Genomic DNA, 9932 nt, shown 5'->3' with positions numbered 1-9932 from the left:
TCCAAACAACGTCTATTTCAGGGAAGGCCTTGTTTATTTCAGCAGGACAATGCAAAACCACATACTGCAGCTATAACAACAGCATGGCTTCGTCGTAGAAGAGTCCGGGTGCTAACCTGGCCTGCCTGCAGTCCAGATCTTTCACCTATAGAGAACATTTGGCTCATCATTAAACGAAAAATACGTCAAAGACGACCACGAACTCTTCAGCAGCTGGAAATCTATATAAGGCAAGAATGGGACCAAATTCCAACAGCAAAACTCCAGCAACTCATAGCCTCAATGCCCAGACGTCTTCAAACTGTTTTGAAAAGAAAAGGAGATGCTACACCATGGTAAACATGCCCCGTCCCAACTATTTTGAGACCTGTAGCAGAAATCAAAATTGAAATGAGCTCCGTTTTTTGCATAAAATTGTAAACTTTCTCAGTTTAAACATTTGCTATGTTATCTATGTTCTATTGTGAATAAAATATTGGCTCATGTGATTTGAAAGTCTTTTAGTTTTCATTTTATTAAAATTTAAAAAACGTCCCAACTTTTCCGGAATTCGGGTTGTACAAATAAAAACGAATAGGCTACAAAAAATTATATATGACAGAGATCATTTTATCTGGCCCTCAAACTTGTTTTTGAGGTTTAAAAATCCTCGCAATCTGATATCTAAGTGCTCTCTGTGCAAAGGCTTAGTGCGTTCATCAGTGGTGAGTTTAACAACACTCAACTGCAGGTAAAACAGCATTCAGCGGTGAGTTTAACAACACTCAACTCCAGGTAAAACAGCATTCAGCGGTGAGTTTGACCAAAGCAACGCTCCACTGCAGGAAAAACGGCATTAAAAGGTGAGTTTAACAACGCTCCAAGACGCGTGCAAGTAAGCAGTTTAACCGTTTTCTTACAACCCATTCTCGCTTATCGCTTATTCATAGTTTATCACTATGAAATCACGTTCAAGAAGTCTCATTCAGCACACATCGCGATACTTGCCATCAGTTTACATGTGCCACAGGTTCGGTGAGTAGACGTAAATACGCTCTTTTAATGCCTGTTATGAAGTGTATTCTGTCTTCTTTATTAATCAGATTAGCGCCGTATTGTTTACTCGCTGTATTATATCAGTCATCCGAGGCTGTCTTTGAGTTTCATTGCGTTTAACTAAATGAACACACTAGCTAACTAGTGTGATTAAACTCTGTCGGTCACGTGACGTGCCATAGACTTTCAATATATATTCATTTCAGGTTCAAAGATGTAAATTTGTAGTAAAATCATGGTAACCACGACACGTACAATAGTAACAAATTAAATTTGAAATTAAAACCCAGGAACGGGACATTTACCATGTTTTTACCACAGTAACTGTAGTTTTACTATGGTATATTAATAATCAATACAATAATCATCAAACTAACTATGGTTGTACAACTGTAATGATCGTTTTTGATGTGCTTTTATATGACAGATATCACCGTAATCACATTTACGGTACCATGCTTTTGATACCTTTTTATGTAAATCCAAAAAAAGTAAATAAATAAAAGGACACATTTTTCCCCCTCTTGCAGTTCATTCATATCAGTTTATATTTTAAATATTTTGCTCACAAAACATATATATATATTTTTTAGCTGAAAAGATGTAAAGGAAGCAGTCATCCCTGTGGTGTTTGTGGAGAGGTATTCCTTCAGAAATGGAGAAGACAGAAAGCTGCGGAGGCAGACATTTGCAGCAGTAAGTCTGTGTTAGTTTGACCTTTTTATCAAACTGCTGTTATAAATTGCACAGCACTTGTTGTTTGTTAAACTTTTGCACTGTCCAAATACCCACACTTGCCATCTTTGCACTTGACCACTTGATTATTTATTTGACGTATTTCCTGTGTTCAGCCCAAGTGTTCGAGTGAGCATGGTGACCAAAAGTGTGTGTTGAACTTTTCATGACCTGATGGCAGTGTTTCCCAATCCTGCTCGTGGAGAACCCCAGCACTGCATGGTTTTTGTGTCTCTCTTATCTGAAAAACACACTTTTGAGGTCTTGGAGTCTACTCTGATGAGCTGATGAGTTGAATCTGGTGTGTTGGAACAGGGAGACATATCAAATGTGCAGTGTTGGGGTTCTCCAGGACCAGGATTGGGAGCCACTGCCTTATGGGACACACTTAAGTGTTTACAGAGATTTTAGTTTTTTTTTTTATTATTATTATTCAACTTTGCATTTTAAAATAAATTCTAAATCTCTTTTCATTAGTCCCTATTAAAGAGGATAATTAAATTTTTGGTGCTTCTAATTAAGTGAAAAAATTATTGTCAATATCTAATTATTATTATTATTAATATTTCACATACATTGGAAAGGTTTCCGTGACCCCTTGTGAGATCTCGGCCAAAAGTCTCACAATTTATTCCAAAACATGATGCATGATGGGATACATTAAGCCTGGTATAGAGCACCGGAGCGGTATTGGAGATAGTGTGGGTTTAGTGTGCATTAAGGGCACTGCGCTTTGGCATTATTAAGACTTGCGCACTACTGATAACAGTCCTGTTAGCTTGTAATAATTTTTTTACTAATTCATATGAATATAGCTTGTTATTAATGACTTGCTTTTATTAATGGATGCATTTAACATTTAACTATCCAGCATCTTTAAAGAGGCTGTATAATTACACACACACATACACACAGTAATGTATAAGTTGCATGTAATGAAATAATATTTCCTTTCTGTCTCACAGGATAGTTTGCAGATAATGCTGTTCTTCTTTTTCAGAAGTTTTTTGTGAGCCAACCCTCACAAACCTTCCTAAAAACTAAAAGAGCTATTACTGAGTCTCAGCGAATCTTGCCATATCAGCTCTTCCCAGGTACATCTGTTTAGAATATTTTTGAATCAACATTTACTCATCAAATGCTCTGGTCTGAATCTTATTTTAAATTAACTTAATTATATGTTTAATGAGCAATATTAATTGCACACAGAGTAAGTAGAGATTATCTTGTTTTTCAGAAGATAAGGAAGACCAAGGAAATTATTTGCTCAGAATGAGGAATGAAGATGGGCATCTTGTGCTCAAACAAAGACAGAAGTCCACTGGTATGTGTGTATTGAAGCAATGCTGTGTAATGTGTTACAGCACTTTATGGCTTTATCTCACAGGACTGTTCATGTCAGCCGTATTTATTCTTTCTAATATGTTTTTTTTTTTTTTGATACAGCTATTACAATTATAGCATGTTAGCAAAAGTGTGACTGGAACATTTTTAAACCTAAGTTTAAAAAAAAAAACACACCACCTGTTTGTCTTAAATAAAAGAATACAAGTTTTATAAAAGTGGTTTACATTATTTCATTGTTTCATAAATGTTTTGTTATAAATTGTGGATTGATAGTTGATTGGTTTGAAGCCAGGCCTTACACTGCACAGACTAAAACACATTTGTGAGAGAAGTCAGGAACTTTGGAGAAAGATTCTAGAGGAAAAAAAGACACATTTACTGCAACAATAGATGAATTATAGAGGCAAAAATGTCTGTCACGTGCTAAGGGGTGTCTCGTGAGCAAGTCCTTTGCCTCTAACGTTTTCTTAGTTCTTGCAGAATGACATTTTTATTGCAGTATTTTAATTTGTACAGATGGTCTCATCAGCCAAATGAGGGGTTTTGACCAAGTGATGCTCTTGAACGGAGTGAAAGAAGAGGATGTGGTAAATTGTATTCAGAGAAAAATATTCTCAAAAGGTCTTAAAACAGCTTGAATAATGGTAAGTGTACAATACTACAAGGGTAATAGTTGCTCACACTGCTAAAATCACACAGAACATAAGCCGAGCTCTCTGTCCATTAAACAACTTAATCTGAATTGTTTGTTTTTTGTTTTACTTTGACCAGGTCTGGGAACTGTCTGAAAATGGGATGTTAGGACTGAGAGATCCTCTGGCTGAGAAAAGGCTACACTGGATATCAACCACAAACTGTTTCCAGACACGAGAGAAGAAGATTATGATGGGGAGATGAAATCAGTATAGATGTGATGATAAGGAATCATTATTTTCTGAAACAGTATCACATGTCTTTTATGTATTACATGATCTGTACCATAGTTAGTTTGATGATTATTGTATTGTTGTATTGATTATTAATATACCATAGTAAAACTACAGTTACTGTGGTAAAAACATGGTAAATGTCCCGTTACTGCGTTTTAACTTCAAATTTAATTTGTTACTATTGTACGTGTCGTGGTTACCATGATTTTACTACAAATTTACATCTTTGAACCTGAAATGAATATATATTGAAAGTCTATGGCACGTTACATGACCGATAGAGTTTAATCACACTAGTTAGCTAGTGTGTTCATTTAGTTAAACGCAATGAAACTCAAAGACAGCCTCGGATGACTGATATAATACAGCGAGTAAACAATACGGCGCTAATCTGATTAATAAAGAAGACAGAATACACTTCATAACAGGCATTAAAAGAGCGTATTTACGTCTACTCACCGAACCTGTGGCACATGTAAACTGATGGCAAGTATCGCGATGTGTGCTGAATGAGACTTCTTGAACGTGATTTCATAGTGATAAACTATGAATAAGCGATAAGCGAGAATGGGTTGTAAGAAAACGGTTAAACTGCTTACTTGCACGCGTCTTGGAGCGTTGTTAAACTCACCTTTTAATGCCGTTTTTCCTGCAGTGGAGCGTTGCTTTGGTCAAACTCACCGCTGAATGCTGTTTTACCTGGAGTTGAGTGTTGTTAAACTCACCGCTGAATGCTGTTTTACCTGCAGTTGAGTGTTGTTAAACTCACCACTGATGAACGCGCTAAGCCTTTGCACAGAGAGCACTTTGATATCAGATTGCGAGGATTTTTAAACCTCAAAAAACAGTTGGAGGGCCAGATAAAAATGATCTGGATGCCACCATTTGACTCGCCCTGTCATATATAATTTTTATTGCCTATTCTTCTTTTCTTTTTTTTTTTTAGTCTCGACCCATACAAGGCAGACAACGAGTTGCGGTGTGCTGACCCAAGACATCAAATTTAAATGCTGCTGAGTTCTATAGAAGTCCATCGGACTAACCTGCACGTTGAAAAATGACGCCAAAGGTATACCCAGTGTGTCAAAAAAGTGCAGCCAGATCCCTTGACCATGCATCAGACATTTGACGAGTAGGGAGTGAGACTGTGTTGGCAGATGTTACGGGTGCCGAGGGACTGAGGACACTGGATGTTCTTCAGGCTTTGTGAAGCGTGGTGCACAGGAGATTGACTGTGATTAACAGCATCAGTGGTGGTTGTTTAAACCTTTTCTTAGGCGTTATGGTATCAGAACAGCTCTCTTGGCAGCATGTGTGCAGGTACCTGTGTGTGCGTGTGTAGTGGTGAGTATAAAAACAAAGCAGGTGTCTTGTTTAGATTTGGACTATTTAACATCTACTGAAGCGTTGCTGCCCCCTACCTTCAGTAATCTCAGTTTACCTAGTGTGTTTAAACACACACACTGATTTTTCACAATGATAACAGAGATTGCATGCCTAGTTAGACACAGATGGGGACTGCACAATTGACCACACTTTAATCGTTAACCTTCTCTTGTTATCCTGGAATGTATTATTCCTTGGAGGCATCCAAGGAAGAATCCATACTGTATGTAAAGAGAAGACCTACTGTCCTCAACTAACCAGCATATTTGCATTTACCAAATCACCCCAGCTAATCTTTGCTAAAGACATGTTCCAGAAACAAAAATGATCTGTCCGTCAGGTCTGTAGTTTTAGCAGGATAATGTTTGTAGCCTTGTTAATTAAATTCACTGGCATGCACCATATAATTGCAAGTCACTTTGAGATGTTCTCAAGTCCTAAATTTCATTGTTAACAAGGCATTATACTCGATCCTCACAATCCGTTCTCTGTATGGTTAAAAAGTACTTATATAATAGCAGTAATGGAAGCATAGCTGAGATATTTACACTTTAGAGACTCATTTACATTTTTTGTAAAGGCTTGCATCTGAACTGTGTGATATGAGCAATGTTATATGTGTGTTTCTCTCTCTCTCACTCTCTCTCTCTCTCTCTCTCTCTCTCTCTCTCTATCCTTTATTAACCCAATCTCGTTGGATAAATGTTGTCTTTTTAATTGTACTGATTTGTAGGGCTGGATATATATAAAGATTTTCTGATTTGATTCCAATTCACAATCTCTCTATTAAGTGTAATTAGATTCTGATTCATTTGAACACATTTTAGTTATGTCTATTTTGCTCACATATGAAAAAAACTTTCTTAGCTAATGCTCTAAATTATACTGGGAATTTTATAACATGGGGCAATTGCAAAAAGATTAATTGTGAAAATGATCAGCCGTGTCCAAACTTATGAACAGCTTCAGTTATAAACTCTTGTGAAAGAGTACAGAAAGTTTGTGAGTCATCCATAAAAGGACCAAATCATAAGAGGAATTTGTGCAGCTTGTAAAGACAGATGCAAGAAGTCATGCTTTGTTGCTATTATGTCATGGTTATCTTATGCTGCAGTTTGATCATCGAAGGTGCAGAAACACTAGAACAGAGGTAAAGATTTGTCATGAGATTTTAAGAATGTCCAAATGAAAATCGACATTTATACCCAGTCCCTACTAATTTGTTCTTTAGTTGAATTATCCACAGCAACTCAGAGTTAAGTGCCTTGTTCAAGGGCACAGAGGCATTTGAATTTACAATCTGACTAGACCAGATCTTTAAGCTTCACCATCCTCCTATCAAACCTGAGTTGTCAATCACTCAGCTTTATCTGAAATGACAAAAAATGGAGTCAAGTAATTGCATGCAAATACCACTGAAAGAAGTGGGGTCGCGTTAGAATGTATCTTATCTGTGCAGTACTGAGGCTATGTCTGGATTTAGCTGACTGACTTTTACCAAGTAAGTCATTAAACAGTAAAAACTCTATCTTTAACACAGTGAGAGGAACAAAAGCCACTGACTCTGACACGGATGATTTTTGAAAGCAGGGACTGACCTTCCTCTATCAAAAGCAATTACAATCACGTTTAATAATACAGTAGGGACCTTCTCCAATGTGTCTTAATGCCAAACAAAATCATTATGGTTAATGTCAAGAATGTCTTTTGAGCTGGAAAACGTTTTATTTTTTTCTTTACCTTGAACAACATAACATCTTACAGTTAAAAACACTTTGATTCAGAACGTCTATTTTGAAGTTGTATTTTTTGCAAATGTAATTGTTTAATTCTGTCACCATCAAGATTAATGTGAAACAATGAAAAACTTAAATATTGCCTCCTTACATTTTTATTTTATTTAGTTAGCTACTTTTAGTTTGTAGTGTAGCTAAAAAAATAACATGACTGACATTTAACTACTTAAATGATAGCTAGCATGGCATTTAGTAGATTTAAAGCGGCTTTCCAACAATGCCACTAAACAGTTCGGTCAGAGCATCCACAGAACAGAAGCGACGGGAACCGTGTCAACCTAGCCATAAACTATGTATCAACTATACATCTGTTTAACATAACTCTCTCTGTTCTGTGGGTTGTTAGTCTTTGCTTGGAGCAGATACAAACACAAGCACTAAGGTGTGTTGGCAAAACATGACAGCTTTGCCATCTAACAGATCTCGCCACATGAGGAGGCTTTGCTTTAAAAGCAGGATTCCTGGAGAGAGTTTCAATGCTGTCAAATGTCCTTTTGTCACCACATGCAGCAAATCAGAGGAAAATGTAAATGTTTGTGCTGTTTGTAATGCAGTGGTGGAGTGTTTGTCCTCTCTGACAGTGCATGACAATAGATGTAATGGCTTGTTCCCAGTGGCTACTTTGGAGTTTTACATTGCCCATGCAGTTTAATTTTTTGTTTTTGATATGGAGTAGATTGAGTAATTTGTGGTAAATTATGACAAATAATGTATAGCCATTCTTTACTTAATTGCTTGATATATAATATAGCCTGAGGCACAAACAGAGTCCTATTTAACAGCTGTAAAAAAAAATATGAAACCATGAGAAACATATAACAAGACATTCATTAGATTCTCACTGTGAATCTGTTGTTTCATTTGGCTTGACCATGATCACATTAGAATTTGTGTGGTTCTGTCACGCATTCATTTTTGCACAGACACTGAATTTTACAGTATCAACAGTCTGGCAACACTTCAAAATAAATGTTTTTGTACTTGTGCAACTTTAGAGAGGTAGAAACATTTATGAATCCTGTTAGTTTCATATAATATTGAATTTATGGAATTAATTTTTATAGCAATCGAGGTTAATTAACACCATCACATCTATTAAATGCAATAAATGCATTTACCTCATTTGATATAATAACGGTTTCATCTGTTTTGTGTGGCTTCTAAAGAACACACACAGACTTATTTACATATTTGTTGAGCTCTGATAATAATTAAATCATCTGCATAACAAATACAAATGACTGTATCTTGCATTGCTTACATCTACTTTTTATTTATTTAAGAAATTTCCATTTAAAAGGTACTTTTCCTTTGGGAAATAATAAACAAGAGGCCTGCTGTGAAATTGTGTCGGAGTAACTTCATTATCTGTGACGATCATCTCACAAAGGTTACAGCAATTTCAGTTCTGACCAGTCATCAGATTAGTAAACATCTACAGTGGCCACCACTGTATACATCTCTAAGTTGTAAAAGTATTTAACACTTTTAAACACTTTTAAACTTAATCACTGTCAATGCATTGATATTGTACAAAATGTGCAAATGCCTTGAAAATTAATGAAATCCCCTGAAAAGGAGGCCATATCCCTGAATACACACGCACATTTATATTAGTCCAATAAGAACCTCCATCAATATCGGCCTACACAACATGACAGACCAATTGGGACTCTATATCATTTGTATAGAGCTTAGTCATCTCATTTCTCATCTAAATTCTCTTGTGTTTCCAACAAAATGTGGCCTGGAAAAATAAGTCTTATTTTAGGCAATTTTGTGGAGTTATTCTTCTGCCTGGTCTGTTAGAACGTAATTACAGGTCCTTAAATTAGATTTAACAAGTGAACGAACAGCTTCATTGAGTGAGATTGAGTGCATTCCCCTGACAACAGACAGAACTGACCCTTGTGGACTGAGAGCTTCGGCTTGTCACATAATGACATCGCCAGGGACAATTTGATTTCTACAACACCAAGTGCACACCCACATAAATGTCATGAGGCTCATAGTTGTGGCACTTTTCTCAGCTTTGGATGACAAATTAAAGAAGCATACATGATTTTTTAATGAGCTCTGCTACTATCAGGGTGGAGAATTGTGGTTTCAAACTAGCACGTGATGGGAGCTTCACTTGGGGGAACATTCTGAAACATAATTTCCATTGATGGTTGATCTGATGTCTGTGGAACGCAAAGCTAACATTTGCATTGTGACAGAAGCTCGTTCAGCTACAGCCATGCCTAATTCATGTGAAAGATCACCTGAGCTCAGGGGAAAGTTATCATGGCTCTATTATTTTAAATGATCAGCTAAAGCTCATCCAAAGTGCATCCAGAAAATTAAGCAAAATGGCAGTATAGGCTCACAAGAGCGTTAAAAAAAAGAAAAAATAATTTAATACTGAAATCATGAGTAGCTAGGCCTAACTATTTTGTCAGTATAAGAATTTCTAGAAAAGTCAAAGAGAATATTACTCTTCCTAGATTATAATTATTCCTTCTATGTATAGTGGGGTTTGTTCTGTAAGACCATGTTGTTTTACATTTGCAATCATTATAGTAAAAATCATACTTGACACAGTTACTGGGGCAATCAGAACAGCTGCGAATATCTTGATAAATCAATTTTTATACAATAGTTCAAAAAACAGGAAGTTAATATTGACTAGCTTACATATTATACACCATATTTTGAGTAACAC

General features: G+C 36.3%; 1 long non-coding RNA gene across 2 annotated transcripts; it reads left to right on the top strand.

Moving 5' to 3' along the window:
• The first annotated feature begins 628 nt into the window (after positions 1-628).
• On the top strand, positions 629-3079 carry LOC132112091 (uncharacterized). Of its 2 annotated transcripts, none has more exons than XR_009424886.1 (4): positions 629-730; positions 775-1014; positions 1637-1731; positions 2736-3079. It is a non-coding gene; the product is annotated as an uncharacterized LOC132112091 (long non-coding RNA). The 2 variants fall into 2 exon arrangements; XR_009424885.1 differs by having other exon boundaries at positions 1629-1731.
• The last annotated feature ends 6853 nt before the right edge of the window (positions 3080-9932 follow it).

This window comes from Carassius carassius, chromosome 31 (genome assembly GCF_963082965.1).
Source record: "Carassius carassius chromosome 31, fCarCar2.1, whole genome shotgun sequence".
NCBI classification, from domain to species: Eukaryota; Metazoa; Chordata; class Actinopteri; order Cypriniformes; family Cyprinidae; genus Carassius; species Carassius carassius.
Note: the sequence above shows the minus strand (reverse complement) of the source record. Positions and strands in the feature narration are given on the sequence as shown.